Here is a 17,097-nt window from a genome sequence, read left to right on the forward strand (position 1 = left end):
CTCTCTCTCTCTCTCTCTCTCTCTCTCTCTCTCTCTCTCTCTCTCTCTGTGTGTGTGTATGTGTGTGTGTGTGTGTGTGTGCCTGTATTTGTACAGTTACTTTCCTATTGCAAATACCTTTGTGGATGACCATTAATACATGCTGGAACTAGTAAGATGTACCCCGTGAGATAACTTGCCCCAATACTTCCTTCTAAAAAGAAAAGTAAAGAAATCCTGAACTATATTATAAGTTTCTGTCAGACAATGTGGCTATCACCTCCCCAGAACATATCCCTCTTGGAAAACACCATTGTAGCATTTGATGGGGTAATTTTTTTTCTATTGGTCTATGAAAATTCCTGAAGGAGAGCTGACTATTTCTGAAGGAGAGCTGGCTATTATCGGTTTGAGAAAGTTCACTAGTCTCTCTGATCTTCAGAAGGTGGTCCAGGTCAGCATGTGTTGTTCATCTCATCCTAAACAACTGAATGGTTGAGGGAGGACTTTGGTTAAGTGTATCTACTGATTTAGTAGGATCCTAAAGCTAACTTGTCACTATATGGCAAGGAAAGGAGTCCGAGTTAGAGAGCATCGTTCTTTATACAATATCCAGAATGTACCTGGGCACATTATTTTGGTCATCGTGGTTCCTTTCTAGGTAGCATTTTGAAATGCATTTAGGTTTTGTGAATTATACTGGGGACAGTTAATTGGGCAGGGAGGTCTCCCTTAAGATGAAGAGAGCTATCAGAAGCCACTGATTATCTGGGTTCTAATACATTGAAATTCAGGGAGGGACTTTACATGAAAAATGTAATTGCCTCACTCTTCACACTTGCCCACCCCTGCCCTCAGTTTTTAATAAGTATGTTAATATGATCCCTGTGTTGTGCTTTTATGAACATTTCTATGGGCTTTAAATGATGAGCCTGCTCATTCCACCGAGTTGCGTTGAGGAGCACTTAATGCTGGTTTTTGCTTCACATTTGGCCAAGAGTTTGGTAATTATCAATCAGAAACATGGACACGTCCATAATCTGTAAAGCACAATTTTTTGCCCAATCTCCCTTTATTGGGGTGGATGGAGGTGAGGATCTATTGTTCAAGTCTCTCCTTCTTAAGTTATTTTGATATTTTTTGGGAGGGTTCTTTTTTAATTTCTGGGAAAGAACTGTTCCAGTCATTGATGGCTGACGCGACAGTCTAGGCACTGATTTCTTTCTTTTTAATTCAAAAGCCTTTAAAGCTTCCAGACATAAAAGTACTCCAGCTGCAGCATCGCACTATCCCCCTCCCCCTACTCAGATTCCAGGGCTTTCCCCCTTGCTTCCCACTGAGTGGGAGAGGAATTGGGGCTCACACAGTGATCCCCACCTCTTGGCGTCCCTCACCAAGCGCTAGTCTACCTGCTGTCTTTGCCAGTTCGATCCGTCCTGCCTGACAAGCCAGGGCTATTAGCGTCCGTGACTTCATTTGAAGAAAAGAGGCTTTGGTGTAATTCGCCAATTCAAATACCCTCTCTGGAGGACTACTGCTGTTGCGCAAGGGTGGAGGGAGAGAGAGAGAGAAAGGAGAAAACTTTCAGTGCAGTCAGACCTTTTTCTGCTTAATCAGTGTGACACAGTGAGGCACAGACGTTCGCTGTCTAGGTAAGTGCATTTTGCTGTGTTAGAACCCGGAGCTCAGCCTTCTGTGAGGGACATTGACAAGAGAGACAGGCTCTGGCAGCCAAGAATGCTTTAACCAGAGGGCTAGCAACAGGCGAGTGTGTCTGGAGATTTCTCGGTGGCCCTAGGCTATATTTAAGCCGCCTGGGTTCTGGGGACGTGGAGGGCAAAGCGCCTAGTAGCCTGGCTGGTCCAAGGCTCAATGCTGGTGCGGGAGCGCGAGGGTGGGGATGGAGTCCCCGACCCGCTGGCGCAGGCTACGCTCTCAGCCCTGCGGCTCGCGGTGGACATTTGCAACCCAGGAGAGTGAGGTTCACAAGGGTTTTTCAACCTTCCACAACGTCGAATGTTTAGTTTTCCTGCGCTCCCAAACCTCTTCTGTGGGGAAGAAAGACTTGCTTTGCTGTAAATCTCTTAACACTGTTCTGTGTTGCAATTTCTTTATTATTTTCACGAGCTGAATCTAAGCACAGCGCGCGATGCATCCCAGGATGCTTGTTTTTAAAAGCCCCGATCGTTGTTGTTATCTGCCTGTTTAGTAGAGCTTAGGATAGCTGAAGGACTTCTTTTAGATCAGTGTTTAAGTATTGCTAATCATCACTCATGCATTTCCTTCCTTCACTAACTCACAGAATCCGGAGGGCAGCAGGGTGAAGTGAGTTGGGTTTCAACTTGGAGCCAGGGCTTGGAATGCTATGTTATCCGCAGTCCTAGGCTCAGGAGCTACAAGCTTACATTAAAGCCACTGTAAAGTTCTCTTTTTATTTTCCTCACCCCCTTTTCCCGGAGGTGGGGTTTAGAGAAGAAGACCCATTTCTGGGCACTCTGCTTCGGTGGTGACCACCATGGAAGGGGTGGCGCTTCTGGGCTGCGGGTTTCTGCAGCGTCTGTAGCCAAACAGGAGAAGAGAGTTGAAGTCTTTGATGGCTGTTCTCCTAGTCCCTAAGAGTTGAAGCTGAAAGCCCTGTACTTTCCTTTAGGTCCAGAATGTGATCAGTTCTCCAGCAGAGCAGGGACCTCCTTGTAAAGAGAGCCTTGGTGTGGAGATTCAGGGTAGGTTCTACTTGAAAGGGGGAAAAAAATGCACTTTCTCTGCTGTGTGAGCTGTCAAACAGCTGTTGGAAAAGAGGAGGAGGTGACCTGGGTTACAGATTAACCCTAGCATCCCTTGCAAAGGATAGCCAGACAAATGTATGGAAGCAAGGAAGAAAACCCCCGAGCTGTAAAGCTGTCACAGCAGTGTGGAGACAGATGATTCAGAATCTGGGGACTTTTTCTTTTGATTTGTTTGTCATCATGCAGTTAACCAGGTAAGGACTGAATATCTATGTGATATCAGCCACCTTATAGTCTGTGTTTGACCTATCTTGTGATGATACTTCCATTCCGACCTACAGAAGACATGCATTTTTTTAGATGGTTCTAAGATCTATAACTTCTTAATATTCACATTCATGAGTATGCTTAATATCATTTAGAGATTGAATGTGCATTCATTTAAATGTTTAATGTGATTTTATTGAAATGTTGAACAATGGTTAAAAAAATCATAAAATGAACCTGGAGGAGAGGCAGTGGTTGAGAAGGTAGAGAGTTAGAGGAAGGGGTGGGTAGTCCTAATGAAATATGGAAGTGGCACTTGCAGCAATGCTTTATACCATGTGTTTTGCTGAGGTCACAAACCTTCCTATACAGAGGGCAACTGAAGAACTATGGAGCACCTCTTGAACTAAAAAAGTAATTTTGACTCCTTGAGAGCATGTTTTTGTGGACATCCTTACACTATCTTCTCAATTTTGAAAATAAAAACGCTCTGGTTTAGTGTTAAACTGATTTGTAAATTTGGAGGAGGAAGAGGCGATTACTCAAAGGCAGGCTTTTAAATGAAACCCAGGTGCAGATATGTTTACATCTAAGAAAACAACTGGAAAAAAAATGGGGAAGGGAGAAAATTATGGAGACATATGCAAAATAAACTTCTTTTATTTTTATTCAAAGTTTGGTAGATATGTAGATTGAGCAATCAGTCGATTTCTTCCACTATCAGATTTAACTCAATTAGAAGAATATATCTGCATGGTCTAAATTTTTTTTAATTATTATTACTGTCTTCATTTTGTTATATTCTGGTTATAATTGAAAAAGCTGAGAATTTACAGATTGTGAAGCACAAAACTCAACAAATTAATAAGACACCATCATAAAAGCATGTCAGTTGCTAATAGCATTTTGTTTAGGAAATTATCTTTACAGTATCTGTGGAAATAATTTTAGTGCTTACATTTATTGACGTGGACCTCTGAATCAATATCTTTTCTGCTTGTAAGGCTCACTGATAAAATATTGAATAAATAAGAATAATTGCTACTTTTGGTCGGAAAACTGCAAAGTTATAGTACTTTTCTTAGTTTGAAGCAAATGGTAGTTTTTACCCCACAAGAGAAAGTCATTAACCCATTTCAATTTGCCAGTTCTTTTGCATTTTATTCTCTGGAGTTTGTTGTAAAAAAACATGCTCATTATGTCTCTATGTGGATTTGTGCATCTGTATTCGATTTTGGATTGATGGAAAATGTACTTATGTGAAATATTGTCTAAGTCATAATATTGCCGTGAAATATACAGGATATCAATTAAGGATCAATTTTATTTACTTTTAACCAGATCAAATATCATTTCATCCTCTCATAGGCTATTTTGTTTTAAGAAAGCCAACATTATTGTATAAATGTATGGTTTATAAATTAATAACCTGTTGATTGTTTTCAAGAAAATTATTGGTGTACTACAGCGAAATAAATCAAATCTAAGTTGAAAGAAGTATTTATATTAAAGCAAGGTGTTCAGACTTATATTTTATAAACATGCACATGTTACCCTTACAATTAACTGTGTTACTTGATTGGTATATTATTAAGTGCAATACAATTGCTTCCCCAAATAGTTCTTCATAGGTGTGTTCTACAAGAGCAAGAAGATACATAGTTGAGGACTTTATAACTTTTATTTCTTACTGTTAAAAATTATGTTCCTGTGATTTCTCAAATGAGAAGATACTGGTTAGAGTATGATTCAAACATTTTTATTAATATAAAAAATTGACTTTAGTATCAAAATATTTCCATCATAAATGAGACTATGATAACAGTAAGCGACAAGATTAACATATACCATTTTTTTTTATAAAAGAAAAGCCCATATGCGTTTGTATTTATGTTCAGGATTTAGGATCAGTGATGACGTTTTCGAAGACTCTATCTGCTGTCTTCCTTCCCATCTGAAGATGAAGTTCACAGGGAAGCTTGGTTGTTGGTCGACTTTCTCCTGCATCTCCACTTTACTTCTACTTCACTTATACTGCCCTAATAAGACTTGTTCCCACCAGCTTTAATTTAGTTTTCTCATTTTTTACATGAATAACAAACAAGAGAGGATACTTCTAAAGACATGCCAAGATAAAACTGAAATAAGTTAAAGGCAAACATTGTTGCAAAAATACCACAATTCATCCACTGAAAAGATTCCCATATCTTGAGGTTTTTTATTCTGAAGATAGTGTTATAACTTCTTAAGAACAAATGTTGACTCAACTATTTTAATGTGATTATGAAATATACTTTGTCTAGGGTGTAACAGTGCCATCTGTGTTTTACTTTTATTCCATTTTTAGAAAGTAAAATAACACACTTATTGAGGCATCAGGGTTGCTGCTTTATTGACAATATACTTACCTTGGATTTTGTATTTGTAAGGATGTACAGACACTTTTAGAAAATGAAGCTTTTAACTGGCTGCCTTCTTGCTGATAATTAAAGAGAATGCTGATTCTTAGTGAATTTATATTTATCAGTTTAATAATCCCCATTCTCAAATGAAATAAAAAGTATTCCCATATAACAATAATAATAAAAATGTAGAAAAGACTAAATATTGTAATTTATAGTATCTTTTGTATATTCAAAGTTTAATAAAATGAAGAAGGATGACATCTTAACAGTTAGTGTATTAATTTAGTAACTACTTTGTGACTTTCTTTTAGACACTTTGGAGTATTATTCTGGAAAAATGTCATTATATCATTATGCATATTATATCATTTTATGATTTCTACATTTAAATTTATAAATTGCCATTGAGGGCAAAAGAGAGAAACACTATTTTCTGTTTTTATATGATTGTTTTTTAACTGCTGATTTTAATTGGTTAAATAATAAAAGCATAACAATATTTATTTTGTCTTATAAAAAAGAATTGAGTCTCTGAAGTTGAAATTTAATCTGAGTACTAATAAGCTTTCCATTCAATCAGTACCTGAAAGGTTTAGCTAGAACTAGTTCATGGCTTTCTTAATGGTATCAAATGGCAAACATAACCCCTCACAATGCTCTTCAAATATAATTGACAATTATGTTTTAAGGCTTTTATATCCTTTTCAAGAATATTTGATGAGCCATTAAGAACATTTGTATTCACTTTCTCACAAATATTCTATCCCATTCAAAGGTTTTCACAGATAATTATTTTATATTTAGAATAAATAGTGCAAGGAGTTTTTAAGTGATTACTAATTTATCTTCAAATAACAAAACTTTTATTCTTTAATAAGTGACATAAGCCCAATTGTAGTGATACAGTAATAAATTTATTTTCTTCAAAGATGAATTTACATAGTTAATACATTTTGATGGATGGGTTACATCACTACATATTTAGGGATGGTATCAGTGTTGTGTTTAGAGGTTTATCTTCAATTGAGGAAAAATAAATTGAGTTGTAGAAAGTGATATATAATCTACAAACTTGAGAACACATCTATTCAAAATCAATTATTTTTAATTTATCATTTGTAAGTGTTTATTATCCCTACAGTTTAAAATTTACTTATCTTTAGTCTGACCTATTTTACAAATTATTTTAAGTATTCTTTTAATGTATAAACCCTAATTTACCCAGATGCCTTAAGAACACCCAATACATTACAAATTCTCCTTAATAGCCAATAAAGGAACTATCATATTACAGTTCCAGCAAATTAAATCTATAAAATACACATTTATTGATTGGATTAATAAATATATGAACATTACATTCAAATGCATTATAGCACTATGCTATGTAAGAATTATTCTCTCATAATGGTGTGTTTCATTTAAATTCCATTATAGATTTACTGTGAAGAAATACTTACAGATAGACTTATTCTTCTTGAATTCTATATCAGCCAACCTCATCAGGATTGAGCTAGTTTTTATTAACTTTTCTGGACTCTTGCATCTTGTTAATTTTTAAATCTATCTCTAGAATATTACACTATTAAAAAACAATCCAGCCTTGGAAAGAACAGAACTGAGTAAGCATGCACTTTAGATTGCTCAGTTTCAAATAGTGGCCAGTACATCACATAATTTTTTATAGATTCACTTTTATATTCAAACAATTTTTATTTAAAAATTTTAAATGAGATTCACAAACATAAGCTAGTTTGGCAAAAATGTTATATTAAAAATATATTTGAATATTATGGATTTAACTGTCATATTAAAAAATCATGTTTTTAAATTTTTGTTGTTGGAGATGTTTTTTGTTTGTTTGTTTGTTTGTTTTGTTTTGTTTTATTGTTTAAAATCCCCTTCTTCAGAAGTCAAAGTTAGGGGCTTGCTCTGACTTCAAAGCTAGCTAGTCTAGACTACACAGTTTTACCTCAGTCTCAGATATGGAGTGAGACTTTGTCTGAGAAACAAAACTAAATAAAACAAAATAAATCAGGTTTATTCTAGTTGTTTATTATTGTGTAAAATTTGATATATGTATCTTTGAATGCAGGAAGCTTTGTGGATGCTATGAGACATGCTAGTTGGCACAAGGCCTTCTATCAGTTAATGTAAATATAGAACACAACTAATGCATTTAGGAAAAGTTTGGAATAGGTGATGAACTCAAGTGTTTGTTGTATCTTTAATGAGTAAAAATCCACATGATTCTAAACCGCCAGCCTGGGGACACACTTGGAGGGACCCATGGCTCCAGCTGTACATGTAGTGGAGGATGGCCTTGTCACACACTGCTGTTAGAGGAGGTCCTAGGTTCCATGAAGGCCGGGTGCCCCATTGTGGGGGAATTCGAGAGCGGGGAAGGGAGGAGTGGGTCTATGGGTAGGTGCACATTTTCATAGAGGCTACAGGAGGGGGGACAGGATAAGGGGTTTCTGAGAAGATGTGGTAAGAGAATAACATCTGAAATGTAAATAAATAAAATATCCAATAAAAAAATCCCCATGGTTTAAAACATAAGCTCTGAAATATAAACTCTGTAAATATATATGGGGAAATGAAAAAAAACAAAAACAAAAACAAAAACTTTTTAAAGTAGGAAATTCTTCTTGAACAGTTACAATAATCACTTCAATTTTATAAGAGAAGCTATGAAAAGTTGAATAAGTAATCCTAAATATGTGTACAAAGTGATACCTTGAGGTCATTAATGTGTGGCTTTCTCAAAATATTTATTTTTGGATGCCAACAAGCATCTTAATATGTTGACAAATTTGAATTTACGGATTTCATTAAAATTGAATGGTTCTAACTTACAATAATAGAATTTCTTATTCTTTATCCCAAAAGTTGTTAATATACAGAGGTATAATTAATGTATTTCAAGAGTGTTATAAGTAGTGTTTGTAATTATCTTATAGAATGATAAGGATAAGTTTTCTCCAAATCATGTAGTATTTAATATAAATGAAAATCAATTCACTGTGGCATTAATAGCAAAGAGTAGATTGGTGTTGATTACTGATAATATTGCTCAAAATGGAGGTTTGCAAATAATACCTTAAGTTGTTTTTGAAAAATATACATCTGGGTCCAAAGAAATGGCTCAATATTTGAGAGAATTTACTACTCTTGAAGAGAAACTTGATTCAATTTACAGCACACACCCAGTGGCTTACAAGTATCTGTAACTACAGTTGAATGAGATCTGTTGCCTTCCTCTGGCCTCTGTTACATGTAAACAAAACATTAATACAAGTAAAATAGGCATTAAAAATTGATAACACAAATCCCTCAATAAAAAATTGCAAAGGGATTTGTTTTGCAGACTCAAAGAATGCATTCATTTCAAGGTAACAGCCCACCACTCAAATTCAAAGATTAAATATATGTGACTTGTTTCAAAATGTGAAAAAATATAAATGATAAAGAATGCAGATTTAAAATATGTACTGAAGAAAAATCCTAGTGTATTGTTTGAAGGACATAATATAATTTTTAGAATTAATATTTAAGGAGATTGTTTATTAAAGTAACTTTTATACTTATCTGTGAGTTAATACATTGCTGGTCCTATACATTAGCAGTTCTCTCTCCTCCTCTTTCCATTATAACAATCCATTTCCAGAACTTTACCACAGGGAATAGACTAATATTGTTTTAAATGTAAAACAATCATTTTTGAATAATATACATACAGTACTATATTTGAATAGTAACCATGTGGGAAACAAATTTGATCATATTTTGTAATGAATGTAAACTCTAGTATGGTGGATTTTTGCATCTTTTTTTTAACCAACCATAACATTCATAAGATTTAACATGTCATTGTTGAGTTCATTTGAAAGATATAAAATTTTCTGTGTGTTTAGCATAGGCTGGCACAAGAGCCAAAGACAACTACTGCCTTTATTGCATTTAAACCCATCCAGACAACAGCTAACTGAAGAATCAATTCTGATTTCAAGGAAGAGGCAGCTGCTCCCAAGAACTGTTTTGATGACCTATTAAAATACTTGTTTATCTTCAATAATCCCTAGTGCATAAGGCAAACAGAAATTTAATCTACCCATCTATTTCCTACATGGTTATTTCATCAAATAATTGGCCAAAATTTGCTATACTCTGCTGTCTTTTAGACATGTCTGAGATAAACACAGCTATTTTCTATCTATTGATAAAACTTGATCATTAAAGTGTAGATATTACTGATTTAGGACTCAGGTAAGTGTAGTAAATAGCTTTTTCTGTGACTATTATGAAATAATTTCTGTTATGTTTTATTAAGTTGATTTCCAAATTACTGCTCATTGCATAACAATGTAACAGGAATATCTAATGGTCACTCTTCCCTAATCATCAGACATGATTATGCACACTTTATTTTTTGTTTTCTGAATTTTCTTTACATTTGATGGTTACTGAAATATGAAGGCTATCAAACATATATGCATATATATATATATATATATATATATATATATATATCTTATATCTAATGGAAATTTACATTGATTTTCTATCAAAATTTAGTGCACCATCATTTGAACCTAATAATAGTTAAACTGTTACAGACCTTAAGTTAATATTTTGCAGTAAGTTGTTCTTGAAAATTTCAAATTTTCTTAAATTTCTATTTGGAGGAACAATATACAAGCAGATGCTTTCTGTTAGATAAAATGAAAGAACTTAGTTTCAGCTCAATATACTACTAACATCAGGTGATGTGAGTATATTTCATTAGCTAGTATGTCTGTCAACCAGGTCAGACATGCTAAGGTTAGTGAAGAAACAACTTTCAATTAGAAATATGTGCTTTTCTGGCATTGTTTGTTAGATAGGTGTTCAGAAGGTACTGGAGAGCACTAGATACATTTTAAATATGTAATCCCTAATTAGTTTACTTAGTGAAGATAGCCTCTGATCTGTTTTTATTTTTTATTCTTAACAAAAGCTATGTATTAAAAGGCTGATAATTGTGTACAGGAACTCTTAGATAACAGAAGCACAGCTGATCTCAGAAATGGTAAGGCAGAGACTTAAAACTATTTGTTATCTGTACAGTATTCGCTGTACTCATTAAGCCATTAAGAGAGATGTGATGCTTGCCCACCCATTTCATTATCATGACTATCCAATCTTGATATTGTAAATATATCTCTCTTTAAAGAAGATGAATTTTTAATGTTTCAGCATAAAAAAGACAATTCAATATATATTTCTATCATGTATATTAAAGAAATAAATTAAAGAGACAAAGAAAACAGGAAACTCGAGAAAAAAGTATTAGATTCTAACTTTATACATGATCTCATTCAATTTTTCTCAAAAGCATTCTACATTACTTGACTCAAGAACATTTTAATTTAGTAGCTCATTTAGCTTTAATAATTAAGATAAATGAAAAACTCAGATTGATAGTACTTGTGGTATAGTTAAGTATTATAGTTAAGTTTATTAATATAAACTATAGTTTATTATAGTTAAGTATTTATATGTCACATTCTGTAAGGCCCTTTACTCTGTGGGATCCTGTTGTTGATACTAAAGGTATAGCAGGGGGAAAAAAAAAGTCACAAATCCCTGTTTCATGCCACGTAAGATATCTTGGAGTTAACTTGTGGATGGAGTCGCATCTGTAAATAGGAGGAAGAAGACATATTTGGGAACTACCCAAAAATTGTGAACACTACATGCTTACATTTTTTTATACATGGATAATGATAACCTGAAATTTTTAACTGATAATAATTATCTTTAATTTTAAGGAATTCTCTATGACCTGAATATTCATGAGCTGTTTAGCCATTTAAAAAGCTGGATCTTCCTTCAATGTTAAATACATTTAATATTTTTATATGTGTAGTCAGAAAACACATTATTATTTACAATTTTTAACAAAATAACTTCTAATTATGCAGTGACCTTTCTTTGCAGATTTGGTAAACTCTGAGATATTCTTGGTTCTTCTCAACACAAAAATATTGTCTATTCAGTGACCCAATTCTAAAGTTTTCTGGTTGCATTTCAGTGTAGTTATTCAGATTGTTTTTAGTATGACTTTAGTTAAAAGAAGTATTATTTCTTTTGCTGAACAAATTTATAGTGATCATTCTGCAAATTGTTTTATAATAACACATTTTTTAACTCATTTCAAAGTCAATCTTTATTAAAAGAAAACTGAAGATGCTACTCATAAAATTAAGAGAAAAATGATAATTATCTTTGTTTTATTTTGATAAAATTAAAAAGATATGAATTATAAGATATACAACTCTCTAAAAAAGGATGAATGGTAAAGCCACTTTGAATCTTAATGTCTGCAATTGTTACTCTGTTCCTACATGTATATTCTTTTAACCTTTATCTTAAATTGTCTTCTGTTTCACTGTTCTGAGACTAGAATATATTAATTGTAATATATTACCAGATGGTTTTAAAGTTCTTCATGACACTTGTTAAAAAATAGTAAGGTATTATGCAAGGACTGTTTTTAATGGGATTTTATAGTAAGACAGTAATGTTTGATTCAGTTCTTAATAGAATGAAAAAGCAGAGGATTTTAGTAGATGAGTCAGTGGATGGTAAAGGAACAGAGAAAAGATCAGATGAAAGAAGATGTTTGCCTAAATCATTTCTCAACGTTTGTTCAAAGTGAAGAAATTACCTGGAAAGTTCAAGACTAGGAATCCAGAGAGATAAATAGGGTATTCCTCTGTGGAAAGTCTGGATTCTGTGAAAGTATATGTAACACACAATGGTTGCAGAAATTAAAGCATCAAATACTAAGTATGGACCTATAAAAATCCAATTCAGAGAATCCAGACAGGAGTCAGATCCAGAAGAATATCTTTATCACAGTTTTATCATATTTCTTCAGCTTTTTAAAGTCATTTTATTTTACATGTATGACTGTTTTCCTTGCATAGATATGTATGTACACTTCATGCATTTCTAGAGCTCATGGAGGTCTGAAGAGGGCGTCAGATCCCATTGAACCCAAGATATGAGGGGTGAGGGTCACCATATGTATGCTGAGAACAAATCTCAGATTCTCTTGCAAGAGTAACAAATACTTGTAATGCCTAGACTTCTCAAATATTAATTTAAAACTAGAATGATTCCTAACATCTATTCTGAACAGATTTCATTTGACTGTTCTGTGACTCGGTAAGATTCCCACTATGTGTTTTACAGTATTTGTAATCTGCTCACTCATGCTGCAAACACCCATGTTTTAAGCTACTGGTAACCCAAATGGCTCTCATACTTTGTGCTAGTAAGAACAGGTTTTCTCATTCGCTGGACACTGTTAAGGAATGAAACTCACCTTCTCTTCATTTTTCCTAATCAGTCTTACCATTAGGCAGCAGCATTTAATGCCCTCTTTATTGGTAGGACAAGATTGTATTGACAGGATCAAGCAGGAGATTACTTCCCTCTGCAGTATGTACTTCCCACAGGAATACTCACCCTCATTAAGATGGAAAGCACTTAGAGCTGTAATTCAGAGGCACTGTGCTACCTTCTGAGTTAAAATAAATAAGGAGAAAGAGCCCTCTGGAATCAAGGCTTAACAGAGATAAATATAAAAAAAGATTCTCTTGTATGGGGAGCTTTAACATATACGACATGAGTGATGTGAAAAAATTCATATTATAAAGTGGTGAGAGAGACACTAGTTAAGGACCTATAAAAACACAATTCAGAGAAGCTAGACTGGAGTCATATCTAGAAGAGTATCTTTATCACAGTATTTAAAAATGAATAATTGTGTATACTTGTAGATAAATAGAGTGGGAATCTCTAGTATCAGAAGACATAGTGAACTAGACTAAAAAGCTATAGAGAAAGAGTTAAACTTTGCATATCTGCGAAAAATTTACTATGTACAAAATAGCATGTAGTGTTAGGAGTCACAGAATGAGCTAAGCAAACACTGAAAAGATGGTTCGTTATTCTGAAGAGATGAACAAAACAATGAAGAGACTATTGACCAGTATATTGAAAATGTTTAGAAATTCGTGAAGAATCAATCTAATATAACCTTAATTTATCAGTCTGATATATTCTTATTTTTAATACTTGAGAATTATGATGAATTAATTTGTTAAAGAAAGTTACCTTTATTATTACAAAGGAATTTTAATTTCAGTGTTTCTTTGACTGATAGTTTTATATAGTCCACGAAACTAGTCTAGCTAATTTTATGACATTTGAGACGTCTTTCTCTTTGTGAATTACAGCTGTTTTGCTTTAAAAGTTTCACAAATACATTCTAATTTTTGAAAAAAAGCTATCAATGCAAAATAAATTGTTTTTTTATAGTTCTCATTTAAGTCAAGAATACAGGAATAGCTAATGTTAGAATATTCCCACTTCTACATATTAGTCTTTGATACTTCTGAGAAAATCACAGAGGTCAAGCAATCATTCTAAACACCCACTAAAGTGAAGAGAAGAAGGTAGTCATGTATGTGTCTAAAACATCATATATGGGTAAAAATTGTAACATGTTCATAAATTCATTTTGTAAATAAAATGACAAAATCTAGTTTATTTCACCACTTTACGATTAATCACCTTTTAAAAATCCAATGTCCAGTATAAGTAAAACAGTTTTAGGATATTTTGAGCCCAAAATTGTAGACTATCATCAGTATTTCACTAAAGCAATAAAGAAATATGACATCACAAGTCACTAGGACTGAAAAACAAGTGCCAATAGGCACACATATTTAGAAACAGCAACATGCACATGCGTGGGAAAACTTGCTGCTTTATGTTTATGTAGGCATGTTTTTCAAATTTAACATTTACTCCAATGCTGACTCATTTATTACAAAGCTCATTTTGACAAAGAATACACTGAAATATACTAACATATAGCACATTGTATATTTTCTAAAGAGGAAAATAAGAGAATATTAGTGCCAGGCTTGTCATATCAGAGGGATCAGTAGTGGTTAATTTGGTTGACAAAACTGTTGTAAGGGTCAAACTATTTTGTCAGTCCTACTCTTTTTCTCCAACCTTAATTATGGAGTACATTCCAAGTTATCAATCCTCATGACCTTTCTAAAGAAAAGGCATTATAAGATTTCAAATTTCACTCTCCATTTTATTATTATCAAAACTAAGAGTGACAGCATGGTGTAATATACATTTAGAGTCTCATTTGAGATCTATTCTTGCTTCTTGAAGAGGATCTGTTTGATAGTAGCACATGTTTTTATCAACAGAAATTATAAACAAAATGGCATAGTCAAATTTTTTCTTGTGTTCTCCAATCATGATAACATGCCTGATCTTGATACCCCCTTTTCAATGATGTGGTGTGGAATATTTAATCACTTTTATACTTGTGTCACTTATTTTTAATACCAAGACTGTCTTGCTTGTAGCTGGAGTGATGTCTCTACAGTTAAAGCCCTTGCTGATATAGCAGAGGAACCCGGTTCTGTTTTCAGAACAGAAATATTCCCTTAGTATATTACTCATCATAGGAGCAGTATTGCTAGTCACAACAGTGACCTACATCCATCTACAAATTATCACATCTGGTACATTGTAGATAAACCGCAATATTCTTATGTATCATGGCTTTCTAAATTATGAGCTATATCACATCGAAATTGAGTAATCGCTGTTCAGAAAAAAATGCTGAAAAATTAGAGCTAAATATATATGTGTTAATCCATTATTTATTTCTTATAAAGTTATATACTTAACAAACATTTGTTTTAGGGCTGACATTTATTTAATATCAAATAATTAAATTATACTCATGTATTATATAAATTATACCCAATTTTCTTTAATTTTCAGACTATTACAGATAAATCTATTACTTGATTTTATATTTTAAATGTCTTCTATAAATTAATATATTTTATAAACATAAGTTTTAAAATAAATATAACAATTGAAGGACTAACATATTTATTTTATAATTTCTATGTTTTATGTTTGCCAACTTCCACATTACTAAGCATAGAAGCAAAGGCTGTGGATAGTGTGGCACTTTCATGAGGCATGAGTTTTAAAAGCTGCTATACAGTCTTCTAGAAATATGTGATCTTTCTCTGGCCTTTTACTGTTTCCTAGAATTCATGACACTGTATGTGAGTTTGGTAGCAAGGTATATGGGAGAGAGAGAATGAGTGATTGAAAGATGTGTTTAATTATCTTGGTCTATCAATTTGTCTTGGGTTTTCCAATGGTTGAAAATAAGTAGGAATGTTTGATGGAATTAGTTTATGAAAATATATATACATGAGCAGAAGTCAATCTAAATAAAAATAATATATCTATATAGAGAAATTATACAGCTCCTTGTTGTTTTCAAAATAATAGTATTACATAGCATCCAGTATGTTAATGTAAAATGTATTGCTGTGTCAAAGATGTCTTAGACATGGCCCACCAGTCTAAAGTCTATTAATACTACATCAGTAATTTCTTTTGACTTTTTGTTGTTTTTGTTCTTTTCTTTTGTTTTTCCTAATATATTTTGATTGATGATTTTAGAATTAAAAAAAGAAAAAGTAAACAAACAAATAAACAAATCACACAAGTTCAATTGGTGTTCCCCATATGCTCACTGGAACATGATCAAATTCCTAGTCACCTTAAAGAAAACTGAGTCCTTCCCTATCTGCAGTCTTCCCAGAAGCCATCATTTGCAAAGAACTACAATTTGGCATTCTTATCACAACTCGTAAGACTTCTCTTTGATGGCTTCCTGTACAGACTGTACTTTGGAGGTGGGGAGGGATCATCAAAGCAGTCTTCTATGTCCCTTTTTTCATCTGGGAGTTTGCAATCATTGATAACAGTGCAAAAGTAGCTTCCTTGATGAGTAACCCTTAACATTGGGTTTTATATTTGCACTTTCAGTCATTTTAGAAATTCAATGTTAGTATTTTGTAAAATACTTCATAATATTTAAAATGTTGTGAATTTCATATACATTTTATATCCTTAAGTTAGATAAACATAAGGTATTAAAATGGAAGCAGGATCACAGAGAGCTAAGGAGGAATTGTTAATGTCTACCTTAATGTCTCTAATAATTATTATTATTAGACATTATGGCACATGTCATTTTCATAAGTTTTAGGCAGCATAGATTTTTAAATATCATTGATATTTTACAAATAAAGTTAGAATGTATAACAATCAACATAGAGTGGTATTATATAAAATAGAATTTATAAGTATGTTACATGTACATATTTTTAAAAAGTGAGAGTTTCAATATTCACTTATGTTATAGAAAGGACATCTTAGCAATACTAAATATAAAAATACACATCATATTATAATGTTGTGGTTTTCTATTTGATGTTATGATTTGTTGTCTTTTTGTTCATTTTATCTTACTGTTCTCTTTTCCCAAAACAAAAACAAACAAACAAAGAACCCTAGACAATTCCAGAAAATAAATAGAATAGGTTCCAGAAAATAAATATCTTAAATGGACAATTTTAGTTCAATTTTTAGTCAGTTAATTTTATTGTTATTCATGATGAGGTCAAAATCACTTTATAGCTTTTTTCTTTTTTAATCTGAGGAAGAAACTTGATGAATTTGATTATCACCATATTTCCTTTTTTTTTCCATTTTTGGATCCTGTGATAGTCCATCTGCAGTAGTACATTTATTGTCAGATA

The 17,097-nt window shown here is 32.9% G+C and overlaps 1 protein-coding gene across 3 annotated transcripts in view; it reads left to right on the forward strand.

Moving 5' to 3' along the window:
• The window catches only part of Brinp3 (BMP/retinoic acid inducible neural specific 3), a 362,612-nt gene that overhangs the window by 602 nt on the left and 344,913 nt on the right, over nucleotides 1-17,097 (forward strand). The window contains exon 2 of one of the 3 annotated variants that reach the window (XM_028769967.1): nucleotides 2,630-2,702. The exons of 1 other annotated variant lie outside the window; for it this stretch is intronic. The gene's annotated coding sequence lies outside the window, so the exon portion shown is untranslated. Of the gene's footprint in view, nucleotides 1-1,580; nucleotides 1,632-2,629; nucleotides 2,703-17,097 lie in introns of those variants that run through there. One more of the 3 variants, XM_028769968.1, reaches the window with a different exon arrangement.

This window comes from Grammomys surdaster, unplaced genomic scaffold, assembly GCF_004785775.1.
Source record: "Grammomys surdaster isolate TR1022 unplaced genomic scaffold, NIH_TR_1.0 196, whole genome shotgun sequence".
In the NCBI taxonomy this organism is placed as follows: Eukaryota; Metazoa; Chordata; class Mammalia; order Rodentia; family Muridae; genus Grammomys; species Grammomys surdaster.